Here is a 19,465-nt window from a genome sequence, read left to right as displayed (position 1 = left end):
TGGCCGCGGGGACCGGGCCGGAGCCGCGCCGGACCCGAACCGCGCCGCGGGGGCCGGGCCGGACCCGAGCCACGCCGCGGCGGGGGGGCCGGGCTGGAGCCAAGCCAAGCCAGAGCTGCTGGGGCCTGCGTGCTCGGCGGGAACGGGCTGCGCCTCCCCGGAGCCCTTCTCGCGTCCCCACCACCCCAGCTTACCTGGTGCTGCCTGCCCGCCCCTGCTTCTTTTCAGACTTCCCGTGAATCTCTGATTCGCGGGAAGCAGGGGAGGGGGCGGAGCGTTCAGGGGAGGAGAGGAAGGGGGAAGTGAGCTGAGGGCGGGGTGGAGAGCTGCAGCGCGGGGCCCTCTTGGCACGGGGCCCAATTCAGCCGAATCGGCTGAATCGGCCTAAAGCCGGCCCTGACTGGAGGGCTGGAGCGAGCTCCACACACAGTTCCATGAATGTGGCCTTGAGCATCAAAAAGTTCTGCAGCCACAGCTCGGTATCCCATACCTGCATAACAGTGCGATCCCACCAGTGAGTGCTTGTTTCTCAGGCCCAGAACCGGCGCTCCACCATCTGCAACTGCTCCATGAATGCCAACATCAACCTTGAATTGTTTCTCTCTCTGTCAGCAAGGCAGCTGGCAAGGCATCGACATATCCCTCGCAGCTTCTCTGGCAGCACTTCCCCACGTAAGGCCTCTGTATTTGGGGGTTTTCCATTTGTAAGGCCTTTTGCAGATTGTGGAATCCATTGGAATGTGGCCTGCTGCTCTACACACAAACTTGTACTGCTTTCACTAAGTCATTTTAAAGCCACACCTTTAGTTAAATTGGTGCCAGTCTGCTAGTAGACAAGGCCTATATTGTACATCTCCAATGCTTCTGGGCCTGCCTCACGCAGGAACACAAAGATTTTACCGTCTCCAGTTTCTCTTTAAATACTATGTGCGGACTGAAAAATTTGGAAATGGTGCAATTCTGATGGCTGCCATCATAGCCAATACATGGGAATTGAGCTGGGGACCTCCAGAGCTAAAAGCATGAATTGCTAATGCTCTGAAGGTGCTCATATCCTCTGTGGTCCGGCACAAAGGGGGACCTGTAACACACACTCTCCAGTGAGGTACATGATCACTACTACTCTGCTTGATTCTCTTCCAGACTGAGGAATTGAGATGGCTTCATTAACTCCAGCTGTGTCATTCTGATACCAAGTAATAAAGGTGGGCAACACAGGAGTGCTAGTCAGACACTGGTCTGTATTTACAGGTTCCCTTCTTATGGCATGGGACAGGGTTACAAGATGTGGAAGTGTGTCAATTTTGACATATCTTCTGATGGAACCCTGCCTACCTGATGGTTTAGAAACTTGCCTGGTTTTCCTTCAGCTCACCCACCTGGCTCCTTAGCAGCCCACCTGATAGACTGCCCCAGCATCAACAACTTTAGGGCTTCCAGGCTCCTTATTGCAGAGTTGGGAACCTCGGAATTTGGGCTCCCAGGCAGATTTTAATTTAGAAATTTAAAAAATGAAAAGTTTTGATTATTTCAGTTTGTGGTTTCCAGAATTTCTCTTCCATGTGTGTGTCTTGCTGTGGAGAAATGACAGTGTTTGTGACACAGACAGCACAGGGAGAGAACCACTAACCTGTTTCCCATCCTGTCAAACATGCACACAACAGGGACTGGAAATCAGTTTCCACTCTGCTCTCCTTCTAGTTCATCAATCAGTAGCCATGCGTTGCTGTTTAACCCATAGTGCACTGCAAATGGATGCATATATCTGTAACCCAATCCCTTCTCCCACACACACAATTGTAACTGAACTGCAACCTAGCACCCTTCCACATAAAAACATCTGTAGTTCCCCAAACAAGCACAGAAATCCCCCTCTCTCCCAGCTGCAGAACCCACCGCCAACCCCCCACGCTAGCCACATACCATTCACAGCTATAGAATATCAGACAGTTCCTACAGCAAGCACTAGAACTGCTTCTTTCTCAACTGCAGAATCAATTTGCAATTTCCCAATAAGTGATCCACCCACCCCAGTTTTGAATCTGCTCTTTTGATTGCTGGCTGGTTTCCCTGCTCCTGACCTCAACCTCACCCTTCATCCTGCACCTTGCAACCACTTCCAGTCTCAATTACTCACTTAGCAATTAGGGAGTATCCACCCCCTTCACAGCTGGGGTCTAGGTCTCTCATACATCATCAGCCCCAATGGTTGGCAAAGAGGGTGAGAGAAGAAGAAAGCAGGGCCTAATGGAGGTAAGGTCTTAGATGATGTTTAAGAACAGTAAGGATGCAGAACTAGTTAGTGTACTTCAGAGCCATAATTAATCAATGGAGCAGCCCAACTGTTAATAACAATGGTAGAATCTGTAGCATAGACAGAGCTCAGGCATTTTCACCACTGTATGGTAGAGGTAAAAACCTCAGAGCACTATCTATGCTATGTTGCTGCCTCCCACACATCTCCACCTCTGAATGGGAAGCTCTGCAGGGCTGCAGCCTGCCAACATCACCACCCTCCTCCCCATTGCACTGGGCTATTGGAGCTGTTGTCATCCCCACTCACCAACCGATCTGTAGGGCTATCCCCTTCCCCAGTGACCTACCGTATAGGGTCTGTGGTGCTGTTGCCCCTACCTGCTCCTCGGAGCAGTGAGCATAGGGAGAATCACAAGGGCACTGGGCTGAGGGGGCCCCTGTGTGGTTGGGCAGGCCCACATTTTTAAAGTGTTTAGGGCCCCAGCTTGCCTTAATCCAGCCCTAGCCTGCATTGAGCCAACCTCACTACTTCCTGCACCACCGTAGGTCTTTTTGCTCTGTCTCCCACCCAAATTCTGACCCAGCAGCTCCTGGTTAGTCTGTGATTTGATGAGATCACAGAGCAAGGGCTGACAGCTACAGCACATGAGCCTCTGGCATTGCTAGTTCAAAATGTCTTGAGAGGCTTAAAATCTTTTTAAAACTAAATGCCAAGTCTTTGATGCAAAGGGTTTTTCTATGGCTTCTCATCTGCATCAGAAGGTGCACTGACGGGCACCCACTGTTTCCCAAGCACAACTGGAGAAGTCCAGCCTGTTGTACAATGTTCTGCAGCCTAGTCTTCTGATGGGAAGGAAAACGGCTTTGCCTCTTCCACCAGGAATTTCCAAGGACCATAAATAAAATGGGAGGCATAGCCATGTGGCACATCCAGAGGCAACAGGTAAACCTCACACCTTTGGGTAAATTCTGTGGAATTCACTTCACAGGTTCACACACTGTGCTAATAGCCACATGCCATTGTGTGCTCCTCCCAGCTGGAATAGACTGCAAAGGCCTTGGGCTCAACTCAACATCGCTACTGCAAGTGGAGCATAAACGAGAGGCTGGGCAATCTGCCCCAGCGTATTATTATCAATCATAATTCCTCAGACAGTCCCCTTTATTATAATGCAGCTGCCTTCACAGAGCCTTGCACATCACAGCTTGGAGAGGGGGAGTCGCTCGTGAGCTGGAAAGGGATGTTTACAGCAGGTGAGAGGGCGGGTGGAAGAGAACTAGCTATTGTAGATGGGACGGCAGCACAAACGAAAGAGCAAGGCCCTACTCTGAAAAGTTAGCAGTAGAGACTGAGGTAGGGTGACCAGATGTCCTGATTTTATAGGGACAGTCCCGATTTTTGGGTCTTTTTCTTATATAGGCTCCTATTTACCCCCCACCCCCTTTCCTGATTTTTCACATTTGCTGTCTGGTCACCCTAGACTGAGGGAGCTGATGAACAAGGGGCTGGAGAGTGTGTCTTGGATAAGAGGCCAGGGAGGTTTTCTGGAGAGCAGAGGAGTGGAGTGAGTCAGAGGGGGATTATGGGACCATGGGGCCAGAAAGTGGTTAGGTTATGATCAAGGGCATCAATCCTTCCAGTTCACGTGTCCACACAAACACATTTCCACAAGCTGGTCCAAACCTCAGTGTCTGACACTTGGCCAATTCCCCCCCACAGCCCAAACAGAGGGGGCACAAGGCTTTCCCCTGCTTCTCACGCCTGCTCTCTAAAGGGCATGCACAGTATTCCGAGCCCCCCTACCTGATAAATCACTCACCCACACACCAACCAGTGGAACCTCTGGCGTGAACCGATCCCCACACTCATTGCCAGGGTGACTCCTGCCACAGCACTATGCTGTGGGAGATGTCCCTGCCTGCCAAGTGGTTTATGTGCACAGGTCCCTATAAAAGAGGCAGCTTCACTCACACCCAGAGCCTGGCTCCCTTTTGTGGTGTTCTTCTTAGTGTATGCGCAATGTGCCTCTGGTGGCACGTGACTGGGATTCATCACTGAATTTGGTCCGCTGGTTGGATCATTAGCTTCCCCAGGCAGCAGGGTACTGACGGGGAGTGTGATGTGAATGCTGATCCACCCCCACCCTTTTGTGTTTAAAACATACATCAATAAATAAGTGACTCTCCTCTCTCCCCTGCCCTGCTCCCCATTCATTAGAGTCCCTTCGGGTGCGGTCAATCAAGGTCTTTGCGAGACATTCATCTTTCCCAACAGCAGGACCATGAACAGACTGCTAGCAAAGAAACAACCCCCATCCCAGCCCCAACTGCAACAGCTCGGAGCTCCATCCTCCTCTTCCTGTCTTAATGAGTGACTGCTGAGAGAGCTTCAAGGGAAAGCGCATTGCTGCCTCAGAAGGCAGGAAACCCTTTCTTCTTGGGGGCAGGGGAAACAGTCCTGGATGTAAAATAACTGCCTGGCTGGGGAGCGGTGATCCCAGGTAATACTGTAACAACACAATAATCCTTAGTACCAGTTCATATTCAGAACTCTTTTCTAACATTACAGCATCTAATCCTGTCAACAGCTGTGTGAGAGAGGTCAGTGGTGACGTGACTTGCCCAAAACTGGGAGGGAGCCAGTGTGAGAGCTGGCATTGGCCCTCTGGCCTGCCCAGGGCTTAATTTGTGCCAGGGCTGAGCCCCGACACCTCTAGGCTTGGCAGTTCAAAGCCCCAGCACCTCTGGACTTGCTGTGTCACTAATGAAAGTAAAAAAATTGGTTGAGCCCCAGCACCTCTTTCATTACAAATTCAGCACTGGCCCCTCCTAATGCCAAGTCCTATGTTTAAGCCACTGGGCCATGGACTCTTCTGTCTCCATGTGCCACTGAAGACTTGCTTTCCTTACTCTTCCCAGGCGACAGCACTGTGACTGGGGAAAGGCAAGCGAAATGAGGTCAGCGACATACTGATAAGTCACTGGGATGGGAAAGGCCGTGAAGCTCAATGCACAGCAATGGTCCAAAAGGCTAATAGAATGTTAGGAACCGTTAGGAAAGGGATAGAAAATAAGACAGAAAATATCATAATGCCACTAGATAAATACATGGTGCTCCCACACCTTGAATACTGTGTGCAGATCCGGGCACCTAGCTCAAAAAAGATATAGTGGAACTGGAAAAGGTTCAGAGAAGGGCAATAAAGATGATCAAGAGATGGAACAGCTTCCATATGAGGAGAAACTAAAAAGGTTAGGGCTGTTTAGCCTAGAAAAGAGACAACTAAGGGGGAGGGGGATATGATAGAGGTCTATAAAATCATGATCAGTGTGGAGAAAGTGAATTGAGAAGTGTTATTTACCCTTTCGCACAATACAAAAAGTAGGGGGTCGCCTGATGAAGTGACTAGGCAGCAGTTTTAATACAAAAAGATAAAATATTTTCTCACACAATTAACCTGCGGAACTCATTGTCATGGAATGTTGTGATGGCCAAAGTATAACTGGTTTAGAAAAAGAACTAGATAAGTTCATGGAGGATAGGTCCATCAATGGCTATTAGCTAAGATGGTCAGGGATCATCACCCTTGCTTGGGGTGAACCTAAACCTCTGACTGCCAGGAGCCAGAAGAGTAAGATGGGGTGGACCTCTCCAAAATTGCCCCATTCTGTACACTCACCCTGAAGCTCTGGTACTGGCCACTGTCAGCGACAGGATACTGGGCTAGATGGATCACTGGTCTGACCCAGTCTGGCTCGTCTTCTGTTTGTGCAAGCTGTCCCATTGCCCCAGACCAAGTCCCCTACTGGCACCGTTCCTCACAACCCACTTTATACACTGACATAACTCATAACATTTTCTCTCTAGATACTTAAATGGCCCTCATCACTATAGTATTTTCCCCCAAACCTTTTTAAATGCTATGCCCCAACCTGGGAACCCTTATGGCCCTTTGTCCACACCACTCCTCTGTATACACTGAATCCCCTGAAACAAGGAGCACTTTTCTTTTTCAAATTACTGCATCTATTTGTGTACAGGCAGCCTCTGTAAAAACTCTTCTTCCCTCCCTCACAGCTCCGCCAGTGCTCCTCAGCCCTGAGCTGCAGCACGCCTGTAATTCCAGGTTTAGGACTCCACACAGCTCTGTCAGTCCTGCTCAATCCTGACCCTACCTCACCCTCTCCTCTTCCCTACATAGGGCTCTGCTGTGTACCTGAGAGCTAGCTGGCTGGCTAGCTGCAGCATCTCTAGCCATTTTATCCCTGGCCCCCCTGCACAACTCTGCAAACACATCTTCACCCTGACTGCTGGTGAAATACTACTCGTACGCAGGGAAGGGCTTCACCTCGGGATTGCTGGTCCATTCTGCTTCCAGTTGGACTGGAAATACCAGCGAGAACAGTCTTTTCCCTGACAGTATTGAAGTAGTGATCCTCTGTTCCCCACCCAAACCAGGACGTGCTGAGAGGCAACCAGATAAATGATGCTGGGTATTTAACATTTGTATCTACCACTGTAGCAGTGCGTAGTGCTTTATAGCGACAGTAATGAGACAGCTCCTGATCGGAGGGGCTCACAGTCTAGACTAGATATGACGTGGCAAGATGAAAGGCCAGATGGCATCAGGCAAAGAGAGAAGGATGGATTTGGGCCAGGTTCCCTGTTGTGCCCTTTCTCTAGTCATTTAAGACGTGCTAACTGAGGGCAATGTAGATGTAAAATGGTCCCAAATCAGAAAGTGAGCCATTTGCACCTGCCCACTGTTGCCAATTCTTGCGATATTTGGTATTCTTAAAGCCCCAGGTCCTGCAGTCAAATGATCATGTGACAACCAGCCTTCACTTACAGATATATGGTTCTAGCTCTTGTGGTTATGGAGAAAAACTTGAAAATGTGACTAGAGGGCATTCAGAAGGCTTAAAAACCAACACAAGAACCCCAGTGTATTATTTTTAAAAAACCTCATGGTTTTTAAACACATCTCATGATTTTGGGGGCCTGACTCACGATTTTAGAACATTTAGTCGTATCCTTTGCATTGGTGTAAATGCTTCACAAGGTGCAGGGAAGCAGGGAATCAGGTGCTATGTTGGGACTTGGAAGATCTAGATCCCAGTTCCGGGCTATGCCACAGACTTCCTGTGTGACTATGGGAAGTCACTTAGCTTCCCTGTGCCTCAGTTCCTCATCTGCAAAATGGACCTGGTAATTCCCTTCCATAGGGGTGCAATGGGGGTTAAATTCATTAGTGTCTGTGAAGCATTCAGGTACTCTGGTGATGGAGGCCATATAAGTATTTAGGTGTTCAGGAGGGACACCAGACAAGAGGGTGAGGTTGGTCGATGCCTAGTACGGATTATGTCAACGTTTTTAAAAGAATAAATGCAAACGTTATACAGTTGGCCAGTAAGCGAGTGTGAGTTGTTGTAGGAAATGAAATATCATTTCAAAAGAGTGAGTCTAACTTTTCCAAACTACAAAAAAAAAAAAAAAGTTCAAGTAAGTTCTTATCTTACCCAAACCATTTTTCATCCCTGTCCCTCCTTCTTAGACAGGAGGCTGTCTGCTAAGATGAGTGAGAGGCCAGGCATCAGCAAAGCTGTTTACCTAGTTAATCACTGCCAGTCAGCTCTGCCTCGCTCCCTCCCCCATCCACCCACCCACCAGCAGGAGCCCAGTTCCAAATGGTCCCCTCCTGATGGTCACATGACTTGTTTTTCTCATGGCCACACATTCTCCCCCTCTCCCTCCCATGCATTGTTGCCATATTTCAGTTTTCCCCTGAGAGGGAATGCCAGGTCTGGTCAGACATCTTCTGAGCCAGCAGACACGTTGTGTGTCTAGTACGTTAGGAAGAAATAGGAGGCTGGAAGACAGAGCAAGCGAAAGGCTCTTTGAAATGAGCCCATTGTCCAAACACATTCATGTTCCTCTCCTGTGGAGATCTTTGTATTCTTATTGTCCTCCTCCTTGTGGCCTGCGGCACTGACTGAGCACCATCTGGGGCTGGGAACGCAAGTGCAGTTTCCACTTGGGGTGCTTCTGGTTACTGAAAGAAAGGCAGTTTACACTGTGACACAGCAGAGCCCAGGATGGACCTAGCCCAAGAGATGAATTGCTCCATAGTTCACCGAAGAAGCTGAAGTGGTCATGCTGCCGGGAGAAACCAGCAGGTGGTTAGCAACTGAATGGAGACAAAATGGATGACAGCAAACATACCATGGTCCTTCTCCCTAAGCTAAAGCTAGAGGGGATGACAGGCCCAAAGCCTTCGCCTGGCCCTGGGAGTCCCTGCATAGCAAAAGAGAGGGAAGCGTATAAGATGCCAGCCCTTGTCAGTCATCTAGGGTCTTGGCACTCCAGAGTGATGGTAAAGCTATGTTCGTAGCGATGGGCTGGAGCAGCTCTGTGGTTACTCAGGAAATCACTCAGCCATTTCCTGCCGTTCTGGGGCTCTATCTATAATTGAAGAGCTCTGGGAGGTTTGCAGGCTAGTGGTTCTTCTCCAATTAGAGCTAAAAGGCTCCATTTATTAACAACTGGCTTGTTTAAATAGCAACTACCATTGGGTGCTTCAGTGCTGTGTGTGTCTGAGGCAACGGGAAACTGAGAGTGTCCTGGAATGGTCACAGCAGGCATTGCATACACTGCTCCCTGCTGCCACCCAAATCCTCCGACACAGGCCCCCGTATTCAGGATAATTGTCTAGACACTGGCAAGCACTAGACTGCTCACCCAAACATCCATTCACACATGAATGTATAGACACCCTTCCACCCACCAGCCCTGCAGATGCCCCTCATTCACATGCACCCTCTCAGAGTAACACACTCACTCCTGCCTGAGCACAAATCAGGCTTTTTTGAGGAAAAGCAGCTCAGGCATTTGGAGGCGGCATTGGAGGGCCGGTGCTTTAGCTCTTGATGGCTCAGGCTATGGTTTGGTTTCCCCACAATGCCCCCGGGACGCACTTGCACTGTGCTTGTACTATTCATGCTGAACATGTTTTCCCACTTTTCAGCCTTTCAGACATTCATGTTTTTAATTTTTTTAAGCCAACCCAACGTCCTCCCCTGCCCAGAAGAAACTTCTATTAGATCCATAAAGCTTTTAAGAGGTTTGTGTGGTTTTTTTAAAATTTTTGTTCAAGTGCCAGAGTCTTTGAAAGTTGAACAGGCAGGTTGGGATGAGGGAAGCCCCAGATTTTGATTATGCCAGGCCCTGCAAAGAAGGACTGTTCCTGGTGCTTTCCTGGGGCTTATAATATTTCTATAGCACCTTCCCAGTAAGGATCTTCAGGAACTTCATACACATTAGTGGATTTAGCCTTGCACAGCACCCCCGTGAAGTTTTCCCATTTTATCAGCTCCACTTTACAGAAAGACAAACCGAGGCATACTAATATTAAGTGACTTGACCAAGGCTACACAATGAATGCGTAGCAGAGGTGGACTGAGAAGCCAGGGGCCTGCTGGTCCCCACTGTTGTGCAGTGCATAGCGATGCAGAAGTGTGTACATTGTGGCGTAGCTAGTGGCAACTGAGGCAAATGAGTAGCCCAGGACTCAGCACCTCCTGTGCAGCAGAGCCATGTGTACACCATGCCCTGACGTGGAACATGGGGAGTTCTGAGAGAGGATTTGATACATGCAGGGGTTCTGGGGAGAGTCGCAAGGGAAATGGCTTCTTCCCCCAGGCAGCGTGCATGGTGCAGGCATGCAGGAGTAGAGCTGCTGCAGCCTGCCTGGAGCTGGTCTAAGTTGCACAACATGGTCCACCCGGGGAAGGACTTTTCCCTTCAGCATTTTCCGTTGTTGCCCAATCCCTAATTCACATGCCCATGGCATCTAATTGCCTTTGGCAGGGGAAGTGCTCCTGATCACTGACAACATGTAGGGATTTAGCTGTGGCTTTGTCACTAAAGAGGTGGTGTCTGCAGAACGCAGCCTGACGTTGGTGCTCCATTATCTGTCTGTGAAGTTTTGAATGCCAGAGCATGGCAGCAGCACCCTGAGGCTCTGCAAGGGGATTGGCTGGTGCCCCCTGTCAGGCCTTACTCTTATTTGCCATGAACAGGCTCCTCATTCCTCTGTCTCCTACGCATGTAGTATTGATTATTTTTCTAGTGTTTAAAAAGACCCCAGAGGAAAAAATAATTAATAATACTAACCAGCTAAAGAAAAGGTCCCTGCCCTGAGGGATCATACATTTTAAATGGCACTTTGCTTTTCACGGAACAACTGTCCGAACACTGGCAAACCGCACGTGTGCTTTCTGTAGAGTGGCTGATGCACTTCCATCGCTGTGAGCTTGTTTGCACAAGAGGGAAAGCTCAAGCCCCGGCAGGGCTGAATCCCAGTCCCATGGTAGTAAGGACTCTGGTTTTCCTCACCGTGTACTGACGTGCTGAGTCGGGGATTGTCCATTTGAGATCCACCTCCCCTTCCACAAGCCCCAGCAAGCACTCAGATTCCCCTTCCTTCCCAGCTGCAGAGGGTGTATCTCCCAGTGATCAGGTTCTGGAAACTGCCTTCTCAAGGGGCATTGGCAAACCTCCATGTTCCCCACCCCATGCATTACACCTCACTCTGCCGTTATCTCTCCCTCCCCACCCCAGCTTTTTGGGATTCTGAGCCCCAATCCTGTGCGGGCTTCTGTTTATCCCTTTTCCTCAGGCCCCAGAGAACAGAAGGAAACTGAAGCTGATTGATAAAATGGCTGAAGATTTTTTTTTTTCATGAGATGTGGCGAGAGCGGCAGAAAGGTCAATTATCCTCTGGCTTTAGTGATAACATGTCATTCATCTGCGGAGACGATGAATGTACTTAGTATCCTTCAGGCAGTCACGTCCTGAGTCCTTTTCCTTTGCTTCAGCACAAGCCTCTTTAATTCCTCTTCTCTGAACCCAAAGCTATGGGACATCATGGGGGGACGTCAATGGCAGGAAAGCGTCTGTGTTAACTAGGGTAAAAGGCTACAAAGCTACAGCAGTCACCATCCACATTGCAGCCAGTGCCATCTGCAGCCTGTCCGTGGCTGCTGGAGCAGACCTGTGATACCAGAATCAATTGATGCTATTACTTCTACTGTGGTTGTGTAACCCACACACCTCCTGGGTGTGGTGTTCTGTCCCATCTAGTGGCACCGAGACCACTTAGAGAGAGAGATTAATGAGATTGCTCTACAGCCTTAGCTAAGAGCCATATGGAGGAGGAGGGGGAGAAGAGCACAGCAGACAGGAGAGTGGGATGGGCACTTGAAAAGCTGTGGTGGCAGGAGAGGGGTGGGACAAAGGGGGATGAACAACCAGTGGTGATGCAGCAACAAAGGATGTGGGGGTTGGGGAAATAATCCAGAGCCCAAGTAAGTTTCAGAGCTGGGTGTGTGGCAGGAGGTTGGACAGGCCTCTTCCAGGAGGGTGGGGAGACTATTGAGGTTGGCCTTCTGAGGCAAGCTGGAGTGGGTGGTGGACAGGCAGAGTGGAAGGCCCTGACTTATCCTCTGCATTCTCAGCTCTAACTGGAGCTGGCGGTTTTGGGGAAGGGTGCAGTGGTCTGAGGATTTCTACAGTCCACCTCACTGGTTCAGGGTGGGGGTGAAGGCAGGAGGAAGGCTGGAAAGCTTGGACTTACCCCCGCGCACGGTCTAGCTACAGGAAGGTATTGGAGACAATGCAATCAGACTAGAGACAGTGCAAAGCTGCAGCACACACACAAACCTGCACACCTCTCCCCATAAATGGGTCCTCACATATTCACCTCTCCCCATAGGCAGCACACGCTCCTCCCTGCATGCAGTGAGCCCCCAACATAGATTCCCTGCACACTTCCCCATGCAAACAAAACATACCATATTCACTTAGCCTGCCAGGGGAATTGAAACAGGCAGGAGGGAACTAACCAAGCCAGAGGTTGGCTGGCACCCTTACACTTGCAAAAGGACCCATCGGATCTTCAGTGCCCATGAGGGTACAAGGACACACCTCGGTTCTACACCTCCTTCTGAAAGATGGAACATCCAGCAGCACAAAATTCCCCGGTACCTTGATGAGCTGATGACTCCCAGCATGCAACACCCTGAGTGAACCAAACTGGAACAACCTAGAATTTTCTTTTGGGATCTCCCAAGTACTCCCCAGGCCTTACGGTCGTTTGCTTGGGAGATATGACATGGCCCTAGCCCAGGCTAATAGCATTGCACATTACAGAGAGAGGAAATTTATGTGGGAAGAAAATTATTTCATTTCAGCCTTGAAAACTGTTACCATTTCTTGGTGGTTAGCCCTGCCCCCATGACTGGAACTAGCTATATTCTTCTTGGCAGTCTCTGATGAGAAGCCCTGGACAGAATGGGCCAATTTATTCCTTCAGAAGATGGATCGGATATGTTGGTGGGGCAATGTGGGAGAAACAGGTACTGACACTGCCTGTGCCATCTTTGTTTTGTGGATAAACAAAGGAATTCGTTCTCCAGGGGCCCTATATTCTTCCACTGCCAGACACATGTCACACCCCTTGAAATCAAGAGGAATTATTCATTTGCTGTGGCAAGGGAATCAGGCTTTAGGGCTGTCCCACTGGCACCTTTCACCAGCATCAAGATCTCTTTTGATATCTGCCCAGAAAGGGATATGTTTTAAAGAGCATCTTTTCGGCTGTGCTGTGAAGTATCTTGTGGGCTCTATATGGTGGCACAGCTCTGTCTCAGTCTGAATACAGCTGCCAATTAAGCAGAGGAAACGAATGCTGCCTTTAATTGCCCTTTTTCAGGGGCTGCTTCTTCTCCAGAGACAGATTCTGCTGAGGCGTTTTTGAGCCAAGTCCAGCAGGCCCTGAGAAATATGGAACTGAGAGAGATGGGGTTTGGCAGGGGAGGGAAGGCAGCTGCCCTGCTTGGCTCAGGGACTGTCTGAGTGGAGAAGAAATGAACTCTACCAAAGCAGAGAGGAAATGCCAGCCTGCCCATTTCCCCAGTTCCCATTAAAACTTGTGTGTATCAAAAAAAGCTTCTTTCACTCCTTGGAGGTTTCCCATCTTATCACTGTACCTGTGTCACTGGCGGCAGTCCAAACAGGCCAGACCTTGTGTTATTACACTGATTAGTTGTCCTAGTGTCTTAATGCTTTCCCAGCAAACTGGTCATGGCCCTGCAGAGGTTGGTTACTGGAGTCCTATAAATCCATCTCGGGCCACTGTGTCTCCACAGCACAGCCAACAATGCATTCTTTTTCCTGACCTGCCATGGCTGTTGCTCTCATCTCCAGCTGGGTCCCCAGCTTTCTTCTGTTGAAAGTGCAAGACTTGTCTTCTGTGGGGTGCTTTGTCTGGAGGGAATGGCTCATCAGGAAGGGGAGGCTGATTTAAGCTGATACAGCCTGAGTTTTTCAAGATCTGAGTTCCAAATACAGCCGGAGGTGTCTCAAGGTGGCACCCAAAATCAAGGGCCACTTCTGAAAATTTGAGCCTCATCTTCTCCGTGGCCCAGTTTTCCTGTGTGTAAAACAGGGATACTAAGGCCTGGTCTACACTACAGCATTGGGTCTACGTAAGGCAGATTATGTCAGCCTAATAAAGTCAGTGTACACTCCCGCTCTTGCCGATGTAAGTGCCCTACTACACTGACAAAATAACTCCACTTCCACGGAGGTGTAGGGCTTATGTCGGTGTAGTTAGGATGAGTCAGTGTCCTTGTAGTCACTTTGTTACTTTACTTACATCTATTGGCTGTCATTCTTGTCAATTTCACAGCTCCTCCGGGAATGGGGCAGCCGACTGGACACCAGCGTGGATCTCCCCGCTGGGAGCTCGGCTGCCCCCTCGGGGCTCTCAGCTTCCCGCTCCCCACTGGGAGAACGGCAGCCAACCAGACTCTGGGCACAGAGCTTCCAGCTGTGCTCCCAGTGGGGAGAGGGGAACCCAGAGCCCAGGGGGGCAGCGGGGCTCCTAGCGGGGAGATCTGTGCCAGTGTCCAGTCGGCTGCCCTGTTCCTGGCAGGGAGCCGGACTACTGGCGGGGAGCTGCGTGCGGAGGTGAGAGCCCTGGCTCTCAGCTCCCCATACTGCCCTTCTTAAGTTGGTGGAAGCACTCCTGGTGAGGATGCGCCCCACTGACAGAAGAAGGGCAGTGTGGACATGAACCACCGCAGTAATTACTGTGGGGGCTGTACGCTGACCTAACATAGCTCGACTTATGACGTTTATAGTGTAGCCATGCCCTACTAATATTACCTATGCCACAGGGGGGCTGGAAGATTGAATTCAGTAGTGTCCAGGATGTGCTTTGAGATCCTGTGCAAGAGAGGTGTTGTCTGGAGGACTGAGCGTGGGTTTGGGAGTGAGGCAGCCTTGAGTTCTAATCCCGGTTCTGCTATTGACTCATTGAGCAAGATACTTGGGCCCAGAACTTAGGGGTCTAAATACCATTGAGGATCTGGGCCTTTGACCTTTCCCAGTCTCTGTTTCCCCATCTATAAAGTGGATCTCATAGCATTTATCTACCACTCCTAGCTTGCAAGTGAGTTGTGAGGATTCATTAATGTTTGTACAGGATCTTGAACGTGTGCTGAAAAGGGCTTTCCAGTGCTGAATTCACTCAGAATGTCTCTATGCCTTCCCAGATTATGCTCCTGGCTCTTGCCAACTGACATGCCACCATACGATCACGTTCGTGTCTTGGGCATTGCTGCCAGGCAAGATTCAGACATTTCTCCCATCAGCTGCAGCTTTTCCTTTGGCAAGTCTTCACTTGGGCCCTTGGTCAGGCAACCTCTTTCTTGATCTCCCGTTTTCATTTGGACTCCTGTATCCTGGCTAAGGGGATGGAAACGGGGAGGGGGAGGGGTGTGAACTCACTGATAGGCTCTAGCTACTGTATGTTGTTCCAGCAATGCAAGGCAGCCGTAAACCTAGTTTACCCAGCTGGTGAAGCTAGTTCTACATTTGCTTTTTGTCAGTGGCACATACTGGTGAATCCGGCCCAAGGATTCTTCTCTTGATGTTGATGAGAGTTACTGCTGGCAGGCTCTGCCCAGCCACTTCCCCAGGATTCTTTCTGCTTTTTTCTTATTGCTGAGTCTTGCTTTGTTCATGCTTTTGTTTTTGCCGATGTCTGTCTGGGGTTGAGTTAGAGGCAGCCTGACAGCTGCTTCTCTCTAAGGCCCATAACGATCCTACCTCATATAAACTCTTTCTGTAGCAGTGTGGATTTGCAGGGCTCGGCCAGGCTCTGCACAACTGCTCTGAAGGACTTGGCAGTCTCAGCTGGTTCTTGAGAAGGCTGGTTAAATCTCTCATACATCACGTCATGCCTCCCAATAAATCCAGCATCAAAGGCTTTCTTCACCTTCTCACTGTTCCTTTTTTCTTCCTCACTCAGCTGGAGTTTTGCCAGGATTTCGTCCCCAGCATCCTCCACTACGTAGGGCAAGAAGACTACTTGGAAACCACCTGTCTCCCCACTGAGACCCGACGCTATTTGGAAGAGCCCAACCCTCCAGATGAAGGCCTGGTCTACACTAGGAAATTAGGTCAGTATAACTACATCGCTCAGGGGTGTGAAAAATCCACACCCTTGAGCAATGTGGTTATACCGACCTAAGCCCCAGCGTAGACAGCGCTAGGTTGACGGGAGAATTCTCCTGTCGACCTACCTACCACCTCGCAAGGAGGTGGATTACCTATGCCAATGGGAGAACCCCTCCAGTCGGTGTAAGTAGCATCTTCACTGAAGCATTTTAAGTGTAGACAAGCCCTCACTAATCCAGCGTCCTGTGGCTATGCCATTAAATGTCTCGGGGGCTGCACTTGTCACTGGGAATGCAGGTATCAGCACTGTTGTTAAGCAAATAGCTTATCAAACAAAATAAATATTTAAATAATGATTTTAAAATGCATTTTTACACCGGTCTTTGGACTCCATGCAGGAATAACCGGACGATGCTCTGTGCCCTGTCTTATGCAGGAGGTCAGATTAGATGATCATAAAAGTTCTCTCTGGCCTTAAACTCTATGAATTTAGGCTGAGTTGTGGAATGCCTTCTCCAGGATCACAGACTTTCCATGTCGGGCCAGGTTGGCCCCTGCTTCCTTGTAGTCTGGCAGGTAAAACTTGTAAAATAGGGTCATGTAGATCAAGTTCACCTCCAGAACGGGTAAGCTGCAAGCAGTCCCTTGATCCTGATGGTCCCCAAGAGGTGTGGCAAGGGGTGTGCTCCTACAGAGCATGGGGGTGGCAGGGTGGGAGAATTCACCTCTGTGCAGAGACCAAGCACCAGTCCTGTGCACTACTTAAGGCATCCTTAAGCCTTAGGAATGAAATTCTGGCCCAGCTGAACTCAAGAATTCTGCTATTGATTTCAGTGGGGCCAGACTTCACCCTTGGATTTCAGTGGTGCATAGGCCTCGGGCTGGCCCTCCACACAGAATTAAATACACAGAGGTAAGAGGTATAGCAAAGAGTAAAGCATGGGTGGTCAGCTTTGGGAAAGGGAAGCCTGGCCCTCTGCCTCTGGGAATATGCCCCCACTACCGATGGAAAGGGGAATGTAAACTGAAGCCAGCCAGTGTTGGCTGTAAAACATACCCCGCATTGTGCCCCCTGCACTGAGGGGGTAGGGAGGTTTCCTATCAAGGACAAATGCTAGTAGAGCTACAGGCAGCTGGATTTTGGGTGGCTTGTGATCCTGTGAACAAAATCTGTGATGTTGTGTTACAGTTGTTGGGTGTAGTTGGTCATAAATGGCAGTAGGCAAACCCAGCGCATCCCAGATGACTTTCCCAGATCAGCACTGCAGTTGTCCTTTGCCCGGCAGCATGTCTGGCCTACTGGTATGTGTGCAAACTGGCCAGGGATCCCACCCCAGCATGGCAATGCTCCAGGTGCTTGTTATTGCTGTGCCACAGCCTGTGGACAGAGCCATGAGCTGTAGCAGACACTGCGCAGACACTGCATAGCAAGTCCTACGGCTCCCATAAGAAAATTTCAGCAATTTGCAGCTGCTAAGGGGAGACAGGGGCACATCTGCCTAGCAGCGAAACCTAGCGTGGTCTTCTCAGGAGCATCAATTTGACTCTAGTCACTAGTCATAATCAAGACGTCCCATTCCCTGCTGCTTCCCTGCCTGCCTCTCTCCGAGAAGGGCCTGCCCCCCATCACTTTACTGTCACTGTGACACTGGCAGACCAGGTGCCAGCTCATGCCAAGGTCCTCATGTCTTCACTGAACACTGACAAACACAGTCCTGGAATACGTCTGGCTCACTTGTGTGTCAGTATTTCTAAAATACGTATTAGAGTTATAAAAATGTGTTTAGACTTTATTAAATTCTTGTGAGTTGCTGCCTGCACTAATCTCACCCATAACCTCTGTCTCCCATATTATAAGGTAATATCTGAACATTTGCATTGTAAGTTTCTGTGACTGTAAATCACCAGACAGGAGAGAGACATTAACTAATGTGAAATCCTCATCGTCAACAGATGGTGTTATGTCCTGCCCCACAAGAAGGCCCATCAACACCAGATGGACTAGTGTGGAACATTAAAGAGGACAAAAGTCTTTGTTGTTTACTCTCCTCTGTGAAGATGAGTCATGCAAGTGAATTCCTCCCATCAACTGAGTTTGCAGCTCAAAGCACAAAGGGGGAAGGGAATAAAACCCCCTAACAAGGAGGAACTGTATCTCTATGCTGCTTGGACTCTGAGAGCATGTCCACACAGCAAAGAAAAACCCTTGGCTGGCCCATGCCAGGTGACTCGGGCTCATGGGGCTCAGGCTATGGGGCTGTTTCATTGCTGTGAAGACTTCTTGGCTTGGGCTGGAGCCCGAGTTTTGGGCCCTTCCCACTCCCAGAGCCTGGGCTCCAGCCCAAGCCTAGAAATGTACACAGGAATGAAACAGCCTCTCAGCCTGAGTCCTGCGAGCACAAGGTGGCTGGCATCGTCCAGCCACGGGTATCTTGTTGCTGTGTAGACATACCCTGAGGGGCAAGGTTTTCTAAGTATAAGCAAGGGATCCCCAGCTGCTTAGCCTAGGTTAGCCCTATGGACATAGAGCTTGCTTATTATGGAATCATCTATTACTTTTTGAAACTTAAGATTTGAACTCATTTGTGTACCTGCTTTAATCTTGTAAATAGCTCTCTTGTTTCCTTTCCCTATGTAATGAATCTCTAGATAGTTTATTGTAGGATTGGCTACAAACGTTGTGTTTAGTGTGAGATCTAAGGTGTAATCGCCTGGGGTAGGAGACTGGTCCATTGGGACTGCCATTAACCTGAATATTGCTGTGATTCATGGTGTACGGGACCAAGGCAGGCTTACCTACCCAAGGGGACTGTCTATGACTCCATGTTCAGGCTGTTACAGTGCCTGAGGAATTCACACTTGATAATTTGTTGGTGAAACCTAAGTGCTTGTGAGATCTATAATCTGGGGTTTGTGCCCTGGTTCTTAACAGCCTGCCCTGAGGCTGGAACTCATGCTCTTGAGTGATGGCAGGACAGCCACGTTTTCACATCTCCTGGCTGCCTGCTTTATTGCACTCTCTGTGACCAGCCTGCGACCTTTTTGCTTGGCTGCTACTACCCTGACTTTTGTGACAGCCCTTTGCTTCCCCCACTCTGTCTACTGCAGCTCCTGTGCCTAGCTGGGCTCTGTCCCGTGCTGCCGTGGAGCGGGTGGGGCAGCTTGCACACTTCCTTCCATGTGTATAGTGCAGCACACTTTTCTCCCCGTGCAGGGTTTTTCCAAATAAGGCCTCTGGACTTTCTCCACGCCCTTTGCGCTCCCCTCTCCCAGTGGGCTCACTCTCCCGCACAGGCAGACTGCTGCTGCCTGCTCAGCATTGAGGAGCAAAAACTTTTAAGGCCAAAGAGCTGGTGCCCGGGCTGTGTGGCTGGAGCTGGCGTGGACTGATTGCATATCCCTCGCCAAACCCCTTCAGGGTCTCACCGAGCTCAGGAAGGATCAGACACACAAATCCGGGCCCCTGTCCCCTTCGGTAGGGGGACTACCCAGGGGCTTCAGCCTTTTCTATTTGTTATTCCTTGTAACACAAATAAACGTGTGCTCTCTGGGCTCCTCCTGGCTTCTCTCAGCTGGTCCTTTCTCTCTCTGGAGGCTGCGTTTTTTCTAAACAAATAACAAACCCACAAAGTTGGGAAAAGAACCAATACCCTGGACAGCCCCACTGTGGTATTTTCATACAAA

Source organism: Terrapene carolina, unplaced genomic scaffold (assembly GCF_002925995.2).
Source record: "Terrapene carolina triunguis isolate 2854851 unplaced genomic scaffold, T_m_triunguis-2.0 Scaffold68, whole genome shotgun sequence".
Lineage (NCBI taxonomy): Eukaryota > Metazoa > Chordata > Testudines > Emydidae > Terrapene > Terrapene triunguis.
This window is presented reverse-complemented; position numbering follows the sequence as displayed.